The sequence below is a fragment of the Heliangelus exortis genome, chromosome 19 (assembly GCF_036169615.1).
Source record: "Heliangelus exortis chromosome 19, bHelExo1.hap1, whole genome shotgun sequence".
NCBI classification, from domain to species: Eukaryota; Metazoa; Chordata; class Aves; order Apodiformes; family Trochilidae; genus Heliangelus; species Heliangelus exortis.
The window spans coordinates 6,593,104-6,614,075 of record NC_092440.1 but is presented as its reverse complement, the minus strand read 5'-3'; the positions used below and the strand labels follow the sequence as shown (position 1 = coordinate 6,614,075).

General features: G+C 36.6%; 1 protein-coding gene across 7 annotated transcripts in view; it reads left to right on the top strand.

The window, feature by feature from the left end:
- The window catches only part of ARVCF (ARVCF delta catenin family member), a 243,566-nt gene that overhangs the window by 18,568 nt on the left and 204,026 nt on the right, over window positions 1-20,972 (top strand). For all 7 annotated transcript variants that reach the window (XM_071763528.1, XM_071763535.1, XM_071763536.1 and 4 more), the window contains one exon: window positions 531-599. The gene's annotated coding sequence lies outside the window, so the exon portion shown is untranslated. The remainder of the gene's footprint in view (window positions 1-530; window positions 600-20,972) is intronic.

The window sequence follows — 20,972 nt, the reverse complement described above, 5'->3', positions numbered from 1 at the left end:
TTAACAAAATTTTATTTTGTAGCAAACTGAATTTATGTGTAGGTGCTTTAGTTGCTCATATGTTTCATGTCTGGGATGAGGTTTCTTTGTTTTGTGGTACTTAAAAGCATTTACTGATTGGTGTTGAAGATAAATAAAGCATCCTGTTTACCAGTTGCATAAATTTTCATCTAGTGTCATCTTAAAGTGTCTGGAATTACTGCATTGAGACATAGTGTTGCTTTATAACTTGTGAATTCTGAAATGAAACAAAATCTAGTGTGGAAGGTAAAGGCACACAGGAGGAATGTGTGGGGTTTGCTAGGCAGCCAAATGCTGACTGGCTTACAAGACTGTGGGGAAAAATCCTGAAGTCTTTTTTCATAAAAGCAGTCCACAGGTAGCTTTGGTCATATTTTTTTAGCTGTTTTTTTACCAGACATAACAGTGCCTTTTTGGTGAGTATTGGGGCAGTGAAGTTGCATGTAGAATTGTGCCTTGACTCGGGTCAACAAGCCAACGGAGTTTGATCTGTCTCTTACATTTTTCAGGGATATCCATAATTTTGAATTGTGCTTTATGAACAAGGAAGGGGGCCTAGGAACTCACCTGAAAGAGTGGTAAGTGTTGTCAAAATTTCCTTATATATATCTTCTATTATGTGAACATGTTCATGTCTATGAAATCAAGAAGGCAAAATTGTTCCTAATTTAATCCCTCTTGCTATTTACTGTTCCAGGAAGTGTCACAATTTTCATTCCTTAGCCAACAATAAAGTCATGGAAGGCTAAATTCATTTTATAGTAATAGTCTTTAGTGGCCTTTTTCTCAAACAGTAGGACTATTTAACTTATTATAGCTGAAATATGCAAGTGTTTGAATTACTTTGCTTGGAATAGCAAACCAGCATATAAAACCAAAGGTCTGTACAATTAAAATGTAACATAATTAAGGACATGTAATTAACAGTAAAGGTTTTGGAACTTTATAAATGGACCTTTTCAAAATGTTTTGTTCTGCTGATATCTTGCTTTCAGAGAAAAGGAGAATTGGCTTCCCACCTCTTAATTGCCTTGCTGCCTGTCACTGTTTGTGTTCAGCTGTACCAACAGATTTCATTTGAGGTTGTTCTCTGATGTTTCTGTGCAGGAATCTGGCACACATAAATTCAGTGGTTATCTGCTTGTGTGATGGGATAAAGGAACATCATTTTAAGTTGGTTTTGTAAATTACTAGTCACAGCTGACCTTGCTAAATTAAGAAAATGGATTGAATAATTATTTGAATATGTTCCTGGTCTTTCTTCACTGAAGAAACAATAGTAATTGTGCTATCATTACCAATTATATTTTTTACAGAGTTCATGACTAAGACTTACTTGGTTGTTTCAGAAGTGAACTATGCTTTGTACTTAGAGTAAGTCACCCTTGATCAGGAGTGCCATGCATTTTCAGAATGATGATGCTTTCAGTTTATTGGCTTGTCAGCCCTGAGGAATGCTGGTTAATTCCTTTGCAACTGGAACTCATTGGCTGAGACTGCTCCCTCATAAAACAATTTTAGGTTTATTTTTGGTTGATTATTGGTTTGTGGCTTTAATGATGAAATAGTCTTGCATTTTTTTGCAATAGACATTTCGGTGGAAAATCTGAGTCACTGAGGTCAGCAGTGGAATTTCTGTGGCTTTTGGTGGGAATAATATTATACTGTTTCAATGTTCCTCTTTTTTCAAAAACCACAATAGTCTGCTGTAACTAGGGTTACATGAAAACTAAGTCACTATTATACTACTTTGTTAAGCAAAAAAGGTACTAGTCCTAAGTAGGAAAAAGAAGCTTTAACCATTTCTTTTATGCCAACATATTGATTTTTATTTTTTTTCTATTTAACACCCACAGCTCTGAAAATCATTGCCTCAGAAAAACTGGCTATCTATAATTATTTTGTTTATATAATCTAATATGTTATATTGGATGCAGGAGTAGGTCTGTACAGCATTCCTTCTCAGGAGGCAGGATGGAGAAGTGCAGGGTGAATAATTACTGGTAATGGTAGACATGGCCTAATTTCTACAGTCACAGATACTACTGGTCATGTAAGCAGGGTATCAAGATGTAAGAGAAATCATGCAATCTGGTGAACTGTAGTAGTTCTCAACTCTTAATAAAAGCTCAATACATTATGGATGTTATTAAAGAAAAAGTTTAACTGTTTTTTTCAAAGGTGAGCATCTCAAAGCATTCACTGTGCATTAACTTTAATTAAGAATTTCTTATTTTCTTCCCCCCCTCCCTCCAGGAAGTGTTTATACTGCATCACAAGTGAATTTGGCATAACAGCTTCTAGTCAATGGTTGCCCAGAAATTATTTCTTAAACATTAAACATAACTGCCTTTTCAGAAATTATTACTAAATAATTACTTCCAGAACTATGGTTGTGTGATTTAAATGGTCAGTTTTGATTGTAATGTGTAGAACAGTATTGACTTGATTTGAAATATCTTGCAGGCTGCCAGATTTCAGACCTGAACCATCCAGAAATTTTATCTGTTATAAACCTTTTTTCTTTGTAATTTTTTCCCCCTAATTCATTACTTGTAGATTAATGTCTGCTTGTTCTGAGTTTCTACCGTCTTTTCTGGAACAATCAATAATGCTGAATTAATCTTCTTTAATTGATGGATTGCTCTAGATTAGTCAAATGCCTACTTAATATGCTTAATATTTCTTGTGAGTAAGCAATTTAAAAAAAAATAAATCATTGGTAGTTGAATTTGTTATAAAATTAAGTCTTGGGCATGTCTGATTCTTTGTCACACTCAGGAAGTACAAGATGTGACCCAAAGATAGTCCTTTGGCTTATAAACACTTGCAGGATAAACAAGTCTGAACTGAGTAATTTTAGAAAGGAATTTCCCTTCCATGTAGCATACATTATGTGTAGATGTTATTTAGTGATTTTTCACATGTAGCTCTTGGAAATTATTTTTATCTGGTTTATCTGACACGAAGTTTATTTATCTTGAATTTGAACTTTTACTATTGTCTCTGCATGATGTGGCTTACAAACTAAGTCTTCTGACTTACTCTGTTGTATGCCTGAGATTTTACCTCTACGTGATTATCTTCAGTTAATGATCAGACTGAATTTCCTCATGTGGATCCAACTGGGAGATTAAAAGTTCAGGATTTAATCTGTATTAACATTTCAGGAGTCATGGTAGGCCTTCTTAGTATTCATTCAGCATTCTTGTAGGCATCTCTGGCAGTACTAGAGTAATATTGGCATGGTCTATTAAAACTTCAGTGAATAAAACTTTAAGACCCAATCTCTTGATTTACATTTCTTACAGCAACATCTAATACAGCCAGCAAGGCATAAATGTTAGTCAAATTTTCTCCTTTTATTTAGATCCATTAAAGCCCCTTCCAAGCAGGTAAGGGAAACTTAAATGATGAAAAGAATTAAACAATAAATACAAAGCATTATCTCCTGAGTACGTCCCTCCTCAGAAACATAATCTCTGCAAGTAGCTGTAACTTTTAGAGCTGATACAGATGCAATTGAAACACAGCCATTTTTGACTGCTGCACCATGACATGGTGAGTGGTTTTCATTGTATCTTTCTTCAGGAATTAAAAAGTATACTGTATAAAAGAGGACAGGCAATTTTATTTGGCTTCTGATACTTTCTTGTTTTCCTGTAATTCTGCTATTATTCTTCCTTTGTAAACTTTCAAATTATGCTTTAGGAAAAGCTTTATGGTAAGCATTGATCAAATGTTGCTGCTCGGTTTTTGTTTGTTTGTTTTTCTTGAAGTTATAGATGGTGTATAAATTGCTGCTGTTAGCTTCAACAGGGATGAACAAGTCCTCCAGAACTGGCTTGTCAACTTTGAAGTAGAACCTTGTTGAAAATAGTCAATAATAATTTTGCTAGACTTTTCTCCTTGTACAATTTAAATAAAGGGTTTACCTGTTAAAAACCTGATGACTGTTACATTTTCAAGTAGGCTCTTAAATTACCTGCCTAGTAATGTGTCAAGAGCATTAAATTCTAGTAAAACAATCACCTTTCCCTTTTAGATTCAAAGCTGTATTTTCCCTCTGTTTTGGAGGATTATGCTTGAACAACTGTGAAGATGGGTTGTCCCATGGGACTGCTGGCAGGGGTGGTTTCCCTGAAACAGTGCATTCAGAAACAGAAGGGAAATATGCCCTTGGTATGTGTTGGAAGCTAAAAGCATCACTTGTTCCTCCTCTCATCACTTGTTCCTCCTCTCATCACTTGTTCCTCCTCTCCTTCCTGACTGGAATTCCAGTAATTGTTGTAGTTTTAGCATCGCCCACATCAGTAGAAAGGGAGACTTTGTTTCTTGAAACTGCTACCTACAATTGCAGAGATGGATCTCGGGCACTTTGGACTGGGGTTATGAGGATTTATTTCTCTCATTAGAATGATCCTTAGTGCATTTTTCTTTTGACATCTTCAGCATGTTCCTTCTTCTAATTAAATTGTATCCTATTCTATGGCAATTCTGCTGCTTTCCTGAAGTGTTTCTTCTCCTTAAGATAGCTGCAGAGAATCAGTGTTGATGGTTGCCTCAACGAGCTGCCTGACACAAGATTGAATTCATAAGGCTGTAATGGATAACAGCACTTATTGTTTTGAGAATCTGTGCTATCACTAGGCAGTTGTGAAAATATCTCCTGCTATTTTTCTTCAAGTTTGACTACATACATGTATGGAATGTTATTTTGGTGCAAAGAGGTAACACTTTATTGGGTGACATAAAATTTTCAGCATTGTAGGAAGTTTGAATTCCATTTGGTCGTTGCATGTCACTCTTTGGGTATTTATGGATACAGGAGACAGCACAAAGGCTGGATGCTTTACAGCATGTGTTAATGCAGTGGTGTCTCTGAAGTTTTTTCACAGAGCCCAGTTTAGAAATGTGTTTGAAAACAGCCTTGTCACACATACTGTCAAGGTCAGAAAGGAGAGAAGGCAAAGACTTCAGAATTTCCACTAAGGTCTTGTAAAAAGGAGATGGAATGTTAGTTTGCTAATTAGTAAACTAGTCTTGTCATGCCCCTTAAACAGTCCTGCAGCAGAGATTACTCTTGTTTCTCCTGTTCCATGAAATGTTTAGCTCACACTGCTGTTGGGGACTGAACTTGCAGGGAATATACTTGTTAAAGCTCTGCTGATGGATTTATGCCTATGAGTTAAAAGTGATATCAGATAAAAGCCCAAAGTGAACAGTGTGGAAAAATCCCCAAGTAAGGATAGGGTTGTGGTGTCTATACTTGGAAATACTCTACTTATGGATGTAGTGGACAACAGAGATCAATTCAGCCTCTGTTTATAGACAATAGAGACTTTTTTGACATACCTGTAGTGCTTTGGAAAGGGCTTCTTCCAACTGTAGTAATGACTTTATCACGTTTTGCTCCAATCAGTTCTGAAGAAATGGGAACAGTTGGTTTCAAGTTACAGCAATGCAGTGGAATGTGATGAGTCCTAGCTTGGAGCACCTCTTAATTGCAAATGAAGGAAAGGAATAAAGGAAAAATACTTTCTTTGCAGAGCATTGGACCTGATTAGCATCATCATTATAACACTTCTGTGTTTAGTAACTTAAGTTTGTTACTGACACTTGGATACTGCCTTGTGTGTTGGTAGCACTCAGTTAACTATATATAAAAAAGAAAGTTTTGTATTAGGGCCCCAGCTGTGGAGGTATACAGCCTTATCAAAACCAAACTTCTATAATTTTCTGTAAGATGATATTGTAGGATAATGATTTTTGTTTATTTTTAACCAGGAGAAATTCTACTGATTTATTGTATTTATTCCACACTTAAACCACTGCAAAAGCATACTGCTTGCTGTGTGAACACTTTCTGCCAGCAGGTGGAAATATATATACAACTCATCCATTGACTTATTTCTTTCTTTGGCTGGCTGATGTCTCTCTCCCAGTCACTGAACCTGAAGCTTTGTGAAAATCCTGCTTAAGATTTACGACATAATGTTTCAAATTTTTACACAAGTTCAACTCTTTTTTTGGATTCAGAAATTTCAGCTGCTTGTGGACCTGTCAGATATTCCATCTCTGTGCTATAGCATTATCACCAAACCTTCCTATGTAGTCATGTATTAAATAAAAAGCAATAATTGTTTCAAATGATCACAAGCAGCTAAAAAGTAAAATGGACTTGGAAGGAAATTGTTTCCATCCTGGCTTAAACCAGGACACCAGGTAGTTCGTAGTTGTCAAAAAGCTTCTCTAGCTTTTCCATGGAGATCTTCACTCTCTGGAATCCAGAACTAATCATGCCATCCTGGCACAATAATACACACTGAATTAAAAATAAATTGGGTTTTAGAAGCAATTTTTACTTGGTAGAGCTTATGTAAGATGAGAATTAGATCCTAGCTCTGTATTTGAGGTTGAAATTTACTTGTTATTTCCATTACTAAATAACTACTACATGGTAAAGAGTTGCCATTATTTATTGTGGTGTGATGGAAAATCAGGTTTTCAGAGAGATGTGAGATACCTTGGATGGAGATCTTAAGTACTAAAATCTTGGTTGTTCCCTGAGGATGACACTATTTGAGTACTGAGCAGGAGAGGACATCTTAGGGGTACTGAATTCAGATGAATGCTTGATTCTAGAAAGGAATTTCAAAGCCTGTGCTTTGAAGTGTCTGTGGATGATGATGGAGGCAAGGGATGGAATAGTGCTGACCTGAACTTACTCACAAAATGGTTAGAAAAGCTGTTTATTTTTTTAAGGAGTGTGACACCTGTAATACTTAGACCATTCAGTTTTTATTAAAGCTGTGTTGAAGGAAGTTAAATACAGAGAACACGTTCAAATCTGAAGCTGACGTTCTGTGTTTATTTATTGTTATTAATCCCAGCAGATACCAAAGTGAATTCTCAAATCAGGGGGAGTTTGCTAGCAGATGTGTCAAGGCAGTCAGCATTCAGGCTGCACAAATCCCTGACTGTACTCAATGGGGTGCTTAATTTTCAGGGATGGAAAGAAAGAGTTACATACAGACTAGAGACTGGGGAAGAAAAGTCTTCACTCAGAATGGAATTTCTCAAGCAGACACACACATGCCATGGAATTGCTGGCACTTGGTGATGGCCAATTGACTGCCTCACAGCCCAGCTGAAATATGAAAGCTCCTTTTTCTGTATGACACAACTGGAGCAGAGGGCACCACTGAATCACCTGGGGCATTGGTGTGTTACACTGGGAGCTGGTCACACCCTGCTAAGCTTGTGAGAACAGGCAGCTCACAGCATAACACTGCTCTCTTTATTTTTTTTCTTTCCTGATTAGTAAATACTATAGCTATTTCTTTTTTGCTTGAAAGAAATGTAATTATTTCTCTGTACACTTCTGACTGAGAGATAGAAAGGGCTTCATTCTCAGTATACCACAATTAAATAGGAAAAGGTTATCTAGGCTTTCTGAAGAAAATAATTTAGAAAGGAACAAGAATATTTTCCCTAATTTTTCTGAATAATAATATACACATTTCACATCTTGATCCCAAATCAAATCAATTCTTTTTATTCTGTAAACTTTTACTAATTTCTGTATACACTGTAATTCCTTGGCACTTTGGACAAGGTAGCACTGGAAACGTGTGTGTATAGATATTTACTTTTTTTTAAAGCAAGTTATTTTGGTATAATAACTTAGAGGCCCATTCTCACTCAGAAGCATTCGATCAGGTATGAAATAAATAACCAGACTATATTAGAGTCTGACTAAAATTGTAAATTTTAAGGTGATTCATCCCAGACTGGAGGAATTTAACTTCCCACTAAAGTCAGGCTAATTGGAAGACAGGCAATTGAGGAGAGAGTGGCATTTTGTTTTGTCATATTGTGACCACAGGGCATTTCAGAATAGTTTGAGTCTGTTAAAAGGCAAATTTTGCTGGAAGGGATAAGTGCAGGATTGTGCTTATCAATTTATAATAGGAGTGGAATTTCATTAGCACTACTATTCATTTGTGTTGTGGGAGGAAGAGTAAAATAGATTCTCATTGACTTAAAATGTCACTGTCAATTCTAGCTGCTGGAATTCTCTGCAGTTTGTTGGCTGAATATATGAAAGAATTTATGACTAGGGGTCAGCCCTGTTCTCTCTAATTAGGATCCTTGGGTGTTGAGTGGGCTTATATGTTTGGGGGTTTTGTTGTTGTAGTTCTATAACATCATGCTTTTTTCTTTTACCACCCAGGTTCTGTTTGTGTTCTGATTGTGCTTCGTTTTTGTTTCTATAATGTGATCTGTTCACTCAGTTGCAAAAGCATCATTTGTTGTGCCTATACCTCATGCCTTTTTCTCCCTGATCTCTTGTGAAGCCCTTGACATTTCTTTGCTTGGTCTATCCAAGATAATATTTACATCATTTTCTTGTCCAGCTACTGACTCTCTCTTGAGTTTCTCTCAAACTTCTGTTTATTCTCACTTTCAAAGAGCAGTCCAACAAATCTGGATCCCTTTTCTCTCTTTACACTCATTCCATCATCATCTGCTCTGTCTTTCTAGGCTTTGTTCCATGTCACAAACATTGGCATCATTTGAAATGAAAGTCTGCATGCTAGCAGAAAGGTATTTGTCATTAAGCTTTGGCTTAAACAGAATTGCAAGCTGGTTACTAGATTCTAAACTTTTTGGAGTGAGGTTTCTTACAGTTTTTTTGTTTTGTTTTGTTTATTTTTTGTTTGGTAGGTTTTGGTTTGTTCTGGGTTTGGGGTTTTTTTTAATCATTTGGGGTTTTTTTGGTAAAACACTTGTTAAGGATAAATAGAAAAATACTGTCCTTCATGCTAAAAGTGAAAGATTATATTGATCATGGAATTTTCTGCTAGTACTTGTGAACAACCTTTGAATGATAGATGTCATGAAATTCTGTATTAGCATGCAGTGAAGTGATTTTTAAACAAAGCAAATTAAATCAGAAATACCTGTTATTAATCTCACATTCAGAAATACCATATTAGCTGAAAACCACTTCTGCCTTTTGTGACTCTCTGCCCCTATAACTTGTGAAGATAAGATATCATTCCCTGGCCATAATTTTCCGTATCTTAAAAAAGAAAATTGCATAAGGAAGGCCTTTCAATTATAGATGCTCACTCTTTCCATCAAACTCTGAAAAAACTGCATTTTTTCCTGATTGTTTTTAAACTTGCAGAATGAATGTTTAAATTCCTTCTTCCAATAACCCCAGAGAAAATTATATTACCTGGGAAGGATTCATTGCTTATTCTCTGTTATTTAAAGTCAGTATTAATCATTGATATTCACCGAAAGTATTGAAGCCCTCAGCTATACAGGTCTTAAGGGAAAAATGAAGTGTCCCTTAAAACACTGGGAACCAGTTCCTCCTTGATTCAGAGTTTCATGTATTTACAGAAGAAGCTATTAATTGTAGAGTGTTAGGAGGTTTTATTTCTTTAATTCCTAAACATCATACATTAAACATAAACAATTAAAAATTGAAGTATTGTTAATCCCTTAAGACCATTTTATAGTAGATAAAGTCTAGCACTTTGTATTTTAAATATGGTTTTAGTTGAACTACTGCTTCTCAAAATATTTCCATTTACCTCTGAAGTCATAATTATGGCATTCACTGTATTTTAATATAATTGCTGCACTTTGCATTCTGCTCAAGTCATAGGTCTTAAGTAGGGAATTAATCTCAGCTCTTGACTTTCTTGCCTACTGGAACCTGCATTTCATTCCCCTTCTCCACTGGTTTTTATCAGTGATAGTGTAATGTTTCTCATGAGAAGCTCTCATGTGTAGAGTATTACATTAAAATGGAAAGAGACAATTAGGAAACACTGAACAAATACCATGTGTGTGGTTATGAGGCTTACCCTTAGCAGGTGCACAGAGATCTCTGGATACAGCAACTACAACAGCTTCGTGTTAATCCTATCATAGAATCATGGAATGGTTTCAGTTGGAAAGAAACCTTAAAGATCATCTGATTCCAACCCCCCTGCATGGGCAGGGACAGCTCACATTAGACCAGATGCTGGTGAGCCATCATCTGATGCTCTCTGCTTTGCTCTGCAGTGATATTCTTGCTGAATCTTCACAGTGAAGAGGAGAATATGCAAAAGGCAGTGTAACAGTGGATGGGGCCTCAGGCAGTTGTGGAGCTTCACCAGCTCCCCCCTCTAGCTAGTCCAGGGAGCAGAGAGGTTCAGCACATGCAGAGCATGAACCACTTTGAGGCACTCTTCACATTTTTCTCCTTTTTATCAGTCCTTTTACTTGGGTGTTGTGAACTTTCTCAGTTCTTGGGAATTATTGCCATCTGCAGCCTTGCTACTGAGCAATTGTAGCTGTACCAGAGTCCAATTTACATTATTTCTTCAAGAGCTTGGGTCCTTGACTGATTTGTAGAGGACAAATGAAAAGAGTAATTGCAATTGGGTTCTGTTCTATTAGAGCTCTGAACAGCCTTTCCTCTTGGCTGGGTGTCAGATTGTAGCTCAAGAGGGGGGCTTTGACTCTTAAAAAGATTTAAATATTTAAGTGTATGGTCAAGTACTAATACCTGTGGGTGTCTTCAACTGATCTCAGAGTAGTAAGTAATAATAATTTTCTTTAGTATTTTTATATACATAGTATTGAAGTGGTAATTGAGTAGCAAGTGTTTTGTTCTTGCATTTCTTCATCAGGTCTACCTCCAATTTATTTTATGATAATTTCTCTATAGAACCTCAGTTTTAGATTAATTTTATAAAGCATAGTGACAGGTTGTTGTGCTGTGGGGAAAACTGGTATTTAGTATAGCAATAACTGCACAAAGAGCTGGTAAGCACCAGAACAAAACCAAGCCAGGGGAGGAAGCTGTTGTTACTGTTAAGGCCTGTTAATGTCTCCCTTGAAGATCTTTTTAGCATAGAACTAAAGGTAGTGCTCTCCCCCTGTGGACTGTTTCCACCATTATTTGGCTGTTCTGGGGAATTCCATCAGTGCATACCACAAATCAAGGGAAAGGGAACTACTGGCTTGTGGGTACTCCCCTCCAGCTCCTTGAAGCTGTGCAGCCTCTCCTCCCATGGAAATACAGAGGGTTCACCCCTTCTGGAGCTGTCAGGGCTTGATGGCCTCCTCAATGACAGCCCCATAGCTCTTTAAATGTTTTCTTTACTCCTCTCAGGTGTGCAGCAAGTGGTAGAATTGAACCGACTTTGGCAAGAAGCCATGATGAGTGAGTGCAGGAAGGTTCTCATCTCCTCGTACAGAGTAGTGGTTTCTGGATGTGAAATCCATATTCTGATCCTTTGCTTCACCTGCTGTTTCACTGGCCCTGATTCAGTTCAGTCTTCCACTGAAGCATATTTGCTTTGTTTTTTACAGTTCCTTCTCCCATTTCCAGAATATTTATCTGAGCAAAATTATACTACAACAAAGGATCCATATGTTATGGGAATCCATGCCTTGGACTTACTGAGGAGTAGGACCAGGGCTGATTTATGACCTGGTGTGGGGATAACTTCTTGGTCTCTTTATTTTTCTGGTATTTCACATATGAAAAGAAGATATTGCCCACTATTAAAGTAGTGGGTTTATCAAAGAGAAAAGTTAATTACAAATTGACATGTACATTCTTCTTTGAGGGTGGCTAATTGCAAGAACTTGGGAGGAACAGCAGAATGGAAAAGTTTAAGAATTGAGTGCCAGTATCTCTGACCTCCTGTTTGAGTCTGCCTTGTGTAAGAGAAGCTATTTATAAATTGCTGCTCTGTGAAACGTGTGTAGAATTTTACGATGCATAAATTGGGAAACAGAGCCAGCAGAAGGACTTAGCAGAGTGATGAATGGGTGACAGGGTACAAGACTGAAACTGTGTTTTATTCATGGATTGTGAGGTGAAGAAGAATGCTGGGAAGGGCTGGCAGTTGAAGGAGAAAGATAGGGAACCTAGGAGATAAAGACTGCAGTAATCTGAGAATTATGAAGCCACTTTATCACACTTCTTTTGGCAGTTACAACTCCAGGTAGTAGCTTTTTATGTTCACTTTGCTACATTTTCATTAATATTTTTAGTCTTCCTCCCAGCTCCAGTTGTATTATTCTCACCGACAGTCTGGCAGTCCTAATCCTCCTCAGTCTCAGTAATTTATTTCCCTAGATTCCAGCCAACAGATAAGAAGAGGTTTGAGGTTTTCACCCCTCCTTTGTTTTGACAGCACCCCACCACCCTCCACTTGAACTGATGAAAGAATGGGATCAAGCAACCCAAAATCTTAATCTTGATCTTAGGCCTACCTGGAAGTTCATGACTTTGGTCAGTTTGTTGTCACTGCTCAAAAGAATTTTGGAGGCTGGTAACTCATTAAACTGCTACTTAATTCTTTTGGTCATGCAGATATTCCTCAGCAGAATGCTGCTAATGTACCTTAATTTGAAACAGATGATTCAAGTTCTGGTCACTACGTTCCAATTATTCTATGTAGTATTGTCACAGAATATGTTAAACATGCCAGGTGTATTTTCTTCTTTTGGAGGCATAGAGAAAATCTGCTGGAACATTTTAGAGGCTACAAAAAAGTAGTTTTAATAGAAATTATTCGTGTTAATTTTCAGTGCCACTCATAGATAAATATTTTCCCCATCTTTCCAGATTCTTGTTAAATAACAAATTTGATCATAAATAAGTAACAGTGTTGATCATATCTTAAGAGGTCAAGGTGCAGGTTTTTCTTGATTTACACAGAATGCTGCATCAAAACACAGTAAATGTTATTGGCATGGCTAATTAAAAACAAACAACAAACAAAACAACAAAAAACTACAACTGATTTTATTAAAATACTCAGCATCTAGAAATGGTTCTGTAGTGTTGTCTTTTTTTTTTATTTCGCCCCATAAGAGATGATTTGTGTAAACTGAAACACTGTAGAAACTTTAATAATAGTACAATTTAATTACTGCATAGATCTGTTGTGGCAACATAAATCTTATATGACAAACTTGAGAAAAATCATATTAATTGTATCCTATTGACTTCAGCTGAGTCACATCCGGATTCTTTGGCAAAATTAATATGAAGAAATGCAAAGAGGCTGCTTGTCAGTTATGGCTATAAAGACAAAACTAAAATAATTTGATATAGGAGGTAAATGTGCTGACACTTCTGGAGACAAGATGGGTGTATAGATATTGATGAGTGACTCTGATTATAAAGTCCTCAGCCTTTAATGTATATACAGAAGAATGTAGTGTAATATTAAAAGCACTAACTGAAATTAGCATGTTGTAGGAAGGAATCCTGGCAAGATGACCTGGAAGATGGGAAAAACATTTGCTCTGGTGGGTAGCATAAACTGATCAAGACAAGTCTGTATTTCTTCTCAGTATAGGTTGCTGTCTGTAGGGGATGCCTTCATGCTTCCCTTGTTATGCAAATGGCAGCCCCAAATAGGAAGCTTTAGCTCAGTTGGTTCATTTCTGACTGCAGTTGCTTACCCATGCTGCACTGTAATGAGCTTATTTTCCATAGTGATTGTATGGAGGTGGGGGCAGTGTAGAGAGAAAAAACAAATGGGAGGGCTTATAAAAAAAGGGAGGTGGTTTAAAATCCTTCATCTGGAAAGAAAGGCTTAGAGGTGACTTTTTCCTCACTTGCCATGTGGATACTTTTCTTAATTTTACTAACATCTCTAATTAGCTAGCTCTGTTTCAATGGCCTTCAATATACATCCAGGGATTTACTTGAAAATGAGAAATGTTACAAAGATTAAAATTTGGCTTTGCTTCTGTTCAGTCTGGTTATTTTGTTCTTATTGTAATGAATTAGATTCTGAGGATAATTACTACAGTATCTGATATAGATTAAAAGCTCACAGGAGAGCTATTTTTAACCACAGTACTAAAAGTTTCAGTAAATTATTAATAATATCTAATTTGGCAAAACCTGACAGAACTTGCCTTAGCTGTTCATGAGATATATAGTACACTGTAGAAGGAGTTTCTTTAAAAATTAACCTGAAGTAGCAATTTTTAAAGGAAAACTGCAATCTTTGTTGTACTGAATGCTGCTGTTAAAGCGGAGATTATCAATGTGAGCATCACAAATAAAAACCTGAAACAGGTGTGAAACAGTTTTTAGTTTTAACCTTATGGTGACAATTTTGCATCACTTAATTGTCTTTAATGGACATGTAATGTACTAGAGAGGTAAGATCTCATGGCAGGCAGGCAGTTTTTTGAATGAAATGTGGCAGAGCTGTTGGACTAACAGCATCTGAAGAGAAGGATTTGTAAAATGCTTCTGTCTCCTGGAGCCAGAGACCATCAGTGAGCTACAGATCTGTATCTTGTCTCTTGGTAATGCTGCAGCTCCTAGTTCTGAGTTTCTACTGGCACAGTTCACCTTTAAATTTAGACATACTGTCACAATTAAAGTATAATCTGATGTCAAGAGACATAGGCACTCTCCATTTCTTCTGTTGCTGTTGTTCCAAGGTAATTAAAATGTTCCAGCTTGCTTCAACTTTTCTGTTTGAATTAACTGGATCCTAGGTCTGAATTACAGAAAATTTGAATTATGAAGTTTGTCTTAACTGATTGCTTCTACAGTGAGGCTCCTTTTGGTCTCTTCATTGGAGAAGATTCACCCTGACTGCAGTATTTGATCATGGAGAGATCAATTTAGTGACAGATCTGGTATGTAGTGCTGCCAAAAAGCTCTCTTCCTTTAGTTCTTCATGTGGATCCCTGTGGATCTCAGCAGGAGCCCAGTAAGGGGGATCAGGATGGCTCCTGTGACCACTCAGGAGCTGTAGCATTTGTTCAGCTGTCCTGTAGAATCACAGGGACAAGAGAAGCTGGAGGCACTCGGAGCTTTTCTACAGAAGGGAACTCCTCTTTCTCATCTCCATTTTGTGAATCTGGCCTTCATTTCACAGCTTTTGTTACAAGACTGAAATGGAACCTGTCATGTCAAAATGAACTTCTGAGAGGGTTTGAAGAGAGAAGGAGCTGTTTCAAATTCAGTTCGATCTGCTGAACCAAGAAATCAATTATTCACACAGCTTGAGTTAGGACATAAAATGAAATAGTATATTATCTCCAGTTAACTTTTATCTCTGTGGTTTTAAGCCGAATATTTGAGCTTAGAAATTGGGAGGGAGACGTGTTGGTGGTGAGTTTTTTGTTTGTTTTATGTCATTCTGGGTGGATGTTTGGGGTTTTTTTTCTTATGTTGTTGTTTGTGCAGTGGGATGATTGTTGACTAGAATGGCTGGGATGGATTTCTGCTATTGACAAGATGGAGAGAATGACACCTGAATTCTCAAGACAACTTATTGCATGTCTGCCCAATTATGATGTGAAGCTGAAACCACTTTGTGAGCTCATGGTCCAGAATGTAGTGGCAGCAGAGCAGACACACAGCAGAACACCAGTGAAAATGTAGTTTCATTTACTGATAATCTGTTTTGCTATTAGAATATAGGTCGTTGAATGTCAAACCCCATAAGAATGTTAAGCTATGTATATTTCAACAAATCAGGCTTTTTTTTTCTTATTTCTAGTCTTAGACTTTTTTGATGTAATGCTGTGAAGTTCTTAATTTTTTTTTTGTGCTCTTCTCCATTTATGCTGTCTCTGAATATATGCATCATGATTGGGTGGTTAAAATTAAGACTGTTTTCTTCAGGTTTTGACTTGCATTATACCCTAAAGGACTTGACTTGCATACCCTAAAGGAATTTTTGACCTATGGGAAAAATAGTGCAGCAGTTAATGGGGGGGCAATGCTCAGCTCTAATGGTCCCTTTTGGCATGGTACTGGATGCAGAGATGCTGTAGCAGATCTTTGCAGTCAGCAAGAGGGTGACAAATGACTGTCTGTCCTGCAGGCTCATCTATACAGAGATGGAATCATCCTTATTGTCTTCCTTTTTTTACCCCAGGCCATCATGTGTCTCAAACTCTTGCTGCAACTTAGTACTGTGGCTTCAAGCTATTTATATTAGGATAAGAAAGAGTCAGCTATTCATAGCTGGGCACAACTGGAGAGAGAGAGATGGAGGCAGAAATGGTATTTGGATCATGAGCCTTTTGGTGGGTGGTGACTTCATAGCTTTTCAGGTCTGAACTCTTGCTTGTAATGAACCTTCCTTCCCCTGCTGTCATTTCTGCATCCTGTTTAAGTTGTGTCATTACAGCATCAGTCCCTTCCCTTCCTGAATTTTTGTGTTTGTTTTTACTTTTCTCTGAGAATGTTTTCCCTTCTGTTTCACTTCAGCTTCCTTATTGGTTTCCAGCTTTATGCCTATCCCTGTGTTAAATCCCACAACATCATTCTGTGTTTTCTGGTCTAAGGCTTAAGTTTAGCACACTTGGCATGCCTTGCTCTCCTCTACCTGCATTATATTTCTGGTCCGAGGGCAGGCAGGTTTTGCTACATTGAGATACTTGAGTTTCCAGAGAAGGGAGGCTGAAGGTGGTAGGAATCCATTGTTTTTTAAATTTTTCCAAGATCCACATACGTTCTGGATGAGGATATTTTTGTTGTGCCATTTCTAAATTGTGGGGAAGGAAAACTGTTACACTTTTCCATGTTTCCATACAATACTGAATGGAACAGGGAGCTACATTTTCTGATTGAGCAATAGTTTACTATTCTAAATGTTTTTGTATAAAGCTCTAATGTAATATTCCCTTATATGAAAATATCATTCCTTAATAGATGCAACGGGGAGATGTAGCCAAATAAGTATTAGAAAGCTTTCTGTTCTGTTTATTTTATTTTTAGAATTTACTAAAAATTCCACTAGAAAGACCTCAATTATTTGTTCAACTGAGTAGGTGTTGTGAAACCATTTCAAACCTATTTACAGAGATTAGTAGAGATTGTATCTGTTTAGAGATTCACAGAGGTTTAATGGAAGAAGTCCACAAATGTGATTTTTTTTTTTTTTTCTCAAATTCTAAATAAGAGAAAACACATAAGAGATGTGTTGTTTTCTTTCCCTTTGGTTTTCTCTTACTCTTTGTTTTACTAGTCATTGGAATGTGGCTAACATTCCTAGCATTGAAGAGATCTAAAAATTTAAAGCACTGGAAATGGCCTTCTGTCTTCCTTGTCCTTTATATATTTACATGAAAAAGACTGGGTTATTGTCACTTTCATATTTATTGTAGGTTGCCATAGTTACATCTGGTAGTCAGAAAGAGTTTTGCTGGGTTCAAAGTTATGCTAATTGACATTTTCTTAGGGAGAATAATCCTCCAATTTCAGGGTATAATCATTCTTTCTTGTTCTCAAACTTGAGCAAACTCTTTAGTTTTCAGCTACAGTATCCCGCCCCCAACACAATAAGAAACCAAGGCTGTATGTAATTAATTTTTCTCAGAGAATGTTTTTTATGCTTGAATGGAATGTTTTTTGCTGTTTGATCAATCCTCCTTTATCTTCTCTCATCTTCCTCCATCTCGGAAAACATCGGTCCTATTCTGATTGTGCTATAGATTTAATTTTTTTTTAAAGTGATAATAATACAAGTATTTGTCTTGAATTCCAAGGTCCCATTTTGTAGGTAATGCAACCAAAGACAGATAAGCAGGTTTAAGGACATGGAAAAGCAAAATATTATTACTGATGCACCATGAATCTTTTACATGTACTTAAACTGACTTACTCTTACAAACAAACAAAGAAAGAAACAAAACCAAACAAATAAACCTCACCAGAAGTCTAACATTTGGTCCTGGGCTTTCTCTAGTGTTATTACCAATAAAAGAGAAGCCGGAGTGATGTAGCTGAACAGAGACTTTGTATTAAAGATTAACTGTAAAAAAAAAAATAAACAAAAAACTACAAAAAAACCCAACAAAGTATCCCTTGGTATGTGTAAATGCTACCTAATAGGAAAGCAGGATCTGCAAGATTATCACAAATGTGCAAGATGGGATAAGCTGTAGAAATTGTTAATTTAAATTGTTTTAACATGCAATCAATCATCCACCTTGAGATTCCAGCTTACGTCAGTGAAACTGATTTGTAGCATGGGAGAGTTGTATCTAGTTTCAAGCAAGGACAAGCTCTGCTTCCTGCAGTTTTAGACACCTCATGTGGGTAGCTAAAATCCTCTTACAGAGGAGATTGACCAGGTTCAAAGTGTAGCTTTGAATTCAAAATACAGGCTCGATATTCTTTCTTCAAGCTATGGTTCCTTTTTGCCATTGTTTAGCAGCAATTGTAGGCCTGTCTCCCCTTGTCCCTAGCTCTGAAAAGCTGCATTTCAAAAGTGGGTGAATATTCTTAAAATTTCATACTTTGTGTTACCAATTTCAATTTGTAAGTTTCTTGACAGTAATTTGTGAGATATAAAAATACATCGTGTTTTTGTCTTAGGTAGCTTAAACTGCTTTCCGTTAGCATTTGTTTGGAAGGCTTTTTTTTTCCTGCTTTTTCACTGTACTGTGCTGTCCATTTGTTTTAAAGGGCTCATGGTTTAGGCTTACATGTAAGAGACCAATATAGCTACAAGATGGTGTTAAAATTATCCTGCAGTGTTCCAGTCTTCCTCTAACTTAGGTTATAATGCTGCCTTTAGAGAAAGTAGGACAATTAACAGGATCCTCACACGCTGAAATGTAAGACATTTATTTGAATAAGTACAATTCATATTTAGCCACTGAGGGATTTAGAGAAAGTTCACCTCCTACAATCAGTGCAAATTTAAGATTAACATCCAATTGCCTTATTATTTTGCTTGTTATACTTGCTACCAACTAAAACTTGTGATCAATTCTCTATTACAAGCATTCTAAATTTTCCAGATTTAATTTAGTCTTAGCCATTTTTTCTCCCCACGTGAATTCTAGTGTTCAGTTTTCTTTGCAAATTTACATAAAAATAAACTCTGAAGACCTTGAGAAAGAAAGGGCTGGGCTAAGAATGTTATGTTCCTGAATGACTGCTTCCTAGGTATTTTACTGTTGTTATATTAAAATTGCAGAGAAATGGTGCTTTAATTATTTAATTATTATTTAATTATGGTCTTCCTCTTCCTTTTTTGAACACTATTATGCAATGACTTAAAAGTCTTTTGCCTCACAAGACTTGTCTTTCTTTGTTTGCTTGAGGTTTTGGCTTTTTTTTTTGGTTTTCTGTAAATAGTACTAAATTACTGGTACTCTATGTGAAGCTCTCTGGAGTTAAGCAGATCCTAGAATTAAATGGTGTTTTAATCATAAGGCCACAGACTCTTTGAAAGTTATAGGGATAGGACTGAAACTTTCTTGAAGTTTAACAGTGTTTGAATTAGGTATTTTAAGCCAAGCATGTCTTTTGTTCCTGAGTTGGCCAGAAGCAAAATTGTGCTATATCTATTTCTACTACTTCAGTGAATCTCTAGCAATTTCAGCTTTATTTTATGCCTCAGTGGCTTTTTTTTTTTTTTTTTTTTTTTTTTTTGGGAGGGGGGGGCGGGGAATGGGGGGGGAGGAAGGGGGAGGAGAAGGAAAGAGAAGAAAAGAACCTGTCTCTGAGTACTCAGGCATGATACAATATATTACAGAACATTGCTACTGAGGAGTTTTTACTGGCTTCAGATAGGTGTTCAGTAGCTTCCTGATCTGAACCCTGAACATCAGGTAGCTGCTTTGAAAAGGTGTGGATGGTTTTATATATATCTCAGTGTCAGCCAGAGAGAGAGAGAAGCTTCTGCTGTTGAGCCTGTAGCCATTAGTGTAACAGGACATGAAACATAATTTCAGAAAGGTTTTGAGTGTTTCACATGGCAATTTCTGGAATTTTGTAAATAAGTATAAATAATTGATTCTATCAACCTGTAATTAACATGTTGCTTTTTATCTTACCTGCTTTATAATTGTCTTTAGTTATGTATGTGTGTGTTTATTATATTTCAGAGGAAAGGAAAGCAAATCAAAACATTATTTCAACAAACCCCTTTTACAAAACTCTTGCCGGATAAATTGTATAATGTTTTGGTTCACAGATGTTTCATACTATTAAGTAAGAATCCTTATGTAAGGAGAATAAAGTAAGCTTGACTAAGTGACTCTTAGTTTATCTGGCAGTTCTTAATTCTAGCCAGGCATTAGTGAAATTTTTCTACTGGTTCTTCATCTCAAAAAAATATGGGAGTATTAAAATTACTTATCCACTCCGTGGAAGTCAGTGGAAGTTTGAGTTAATGAGGGAAATACATTAGAGAACTGTGGTGGAGTCCTCTGTGGTTTCCCTTAGGGTATTAATTACTTGCTAGAAAGGACCTGCTCTTGCTCAAGGCAAAGTGCTTAGAAACAAAGCCTTGGGGTGTGTTTGCACCAGCAATTAGTCCTTCTCCACTCAACACAAACCAAACCATACAAGTGATTTCACCATGGCAGAATTTCTCTACAATCGTTTCTGGGATAGGTGATATGAAAACACAAGTTCTGATTTGATTCAAGTCCTTGACTTTCCTAGTGCATCGTGGAAAATAACTATAAAGTGCACACTTCTACAATAATACATGTTGAAAAGATACCTCAGCCTTTAATTTAACAAATAGGATAATATTTCTGTCATGCATTTTATGTATAGAATTCTACTTTCTGAGGAGAGGCCTTCAACCACTGAAGAGTCAATAAATGGAACATGTTTTCATTTAATGGACTTTTTTGGAAAGCATAACTGAAAATTCCAATTTCCTTTCCAAATAAACCGAGGAATTTAAGGGTAAATAAAACAACTCTGTAAATTGTCTTTCATTGTTGTTGTGTACTACAGCCCTAATTAGATGTTTGTGCACCAGGAAGAGAAATGTACACAATAGTATTACTGGAATAAAAACGTGTAGCATGTTTTTCATTTTAGCTTGATGGCTGACAGCCAGCATTGAAGTGGAATCATTAAGCAGTGCTGACAGTGAACAATGGATCTCGGTGTTGTACTGACAGGG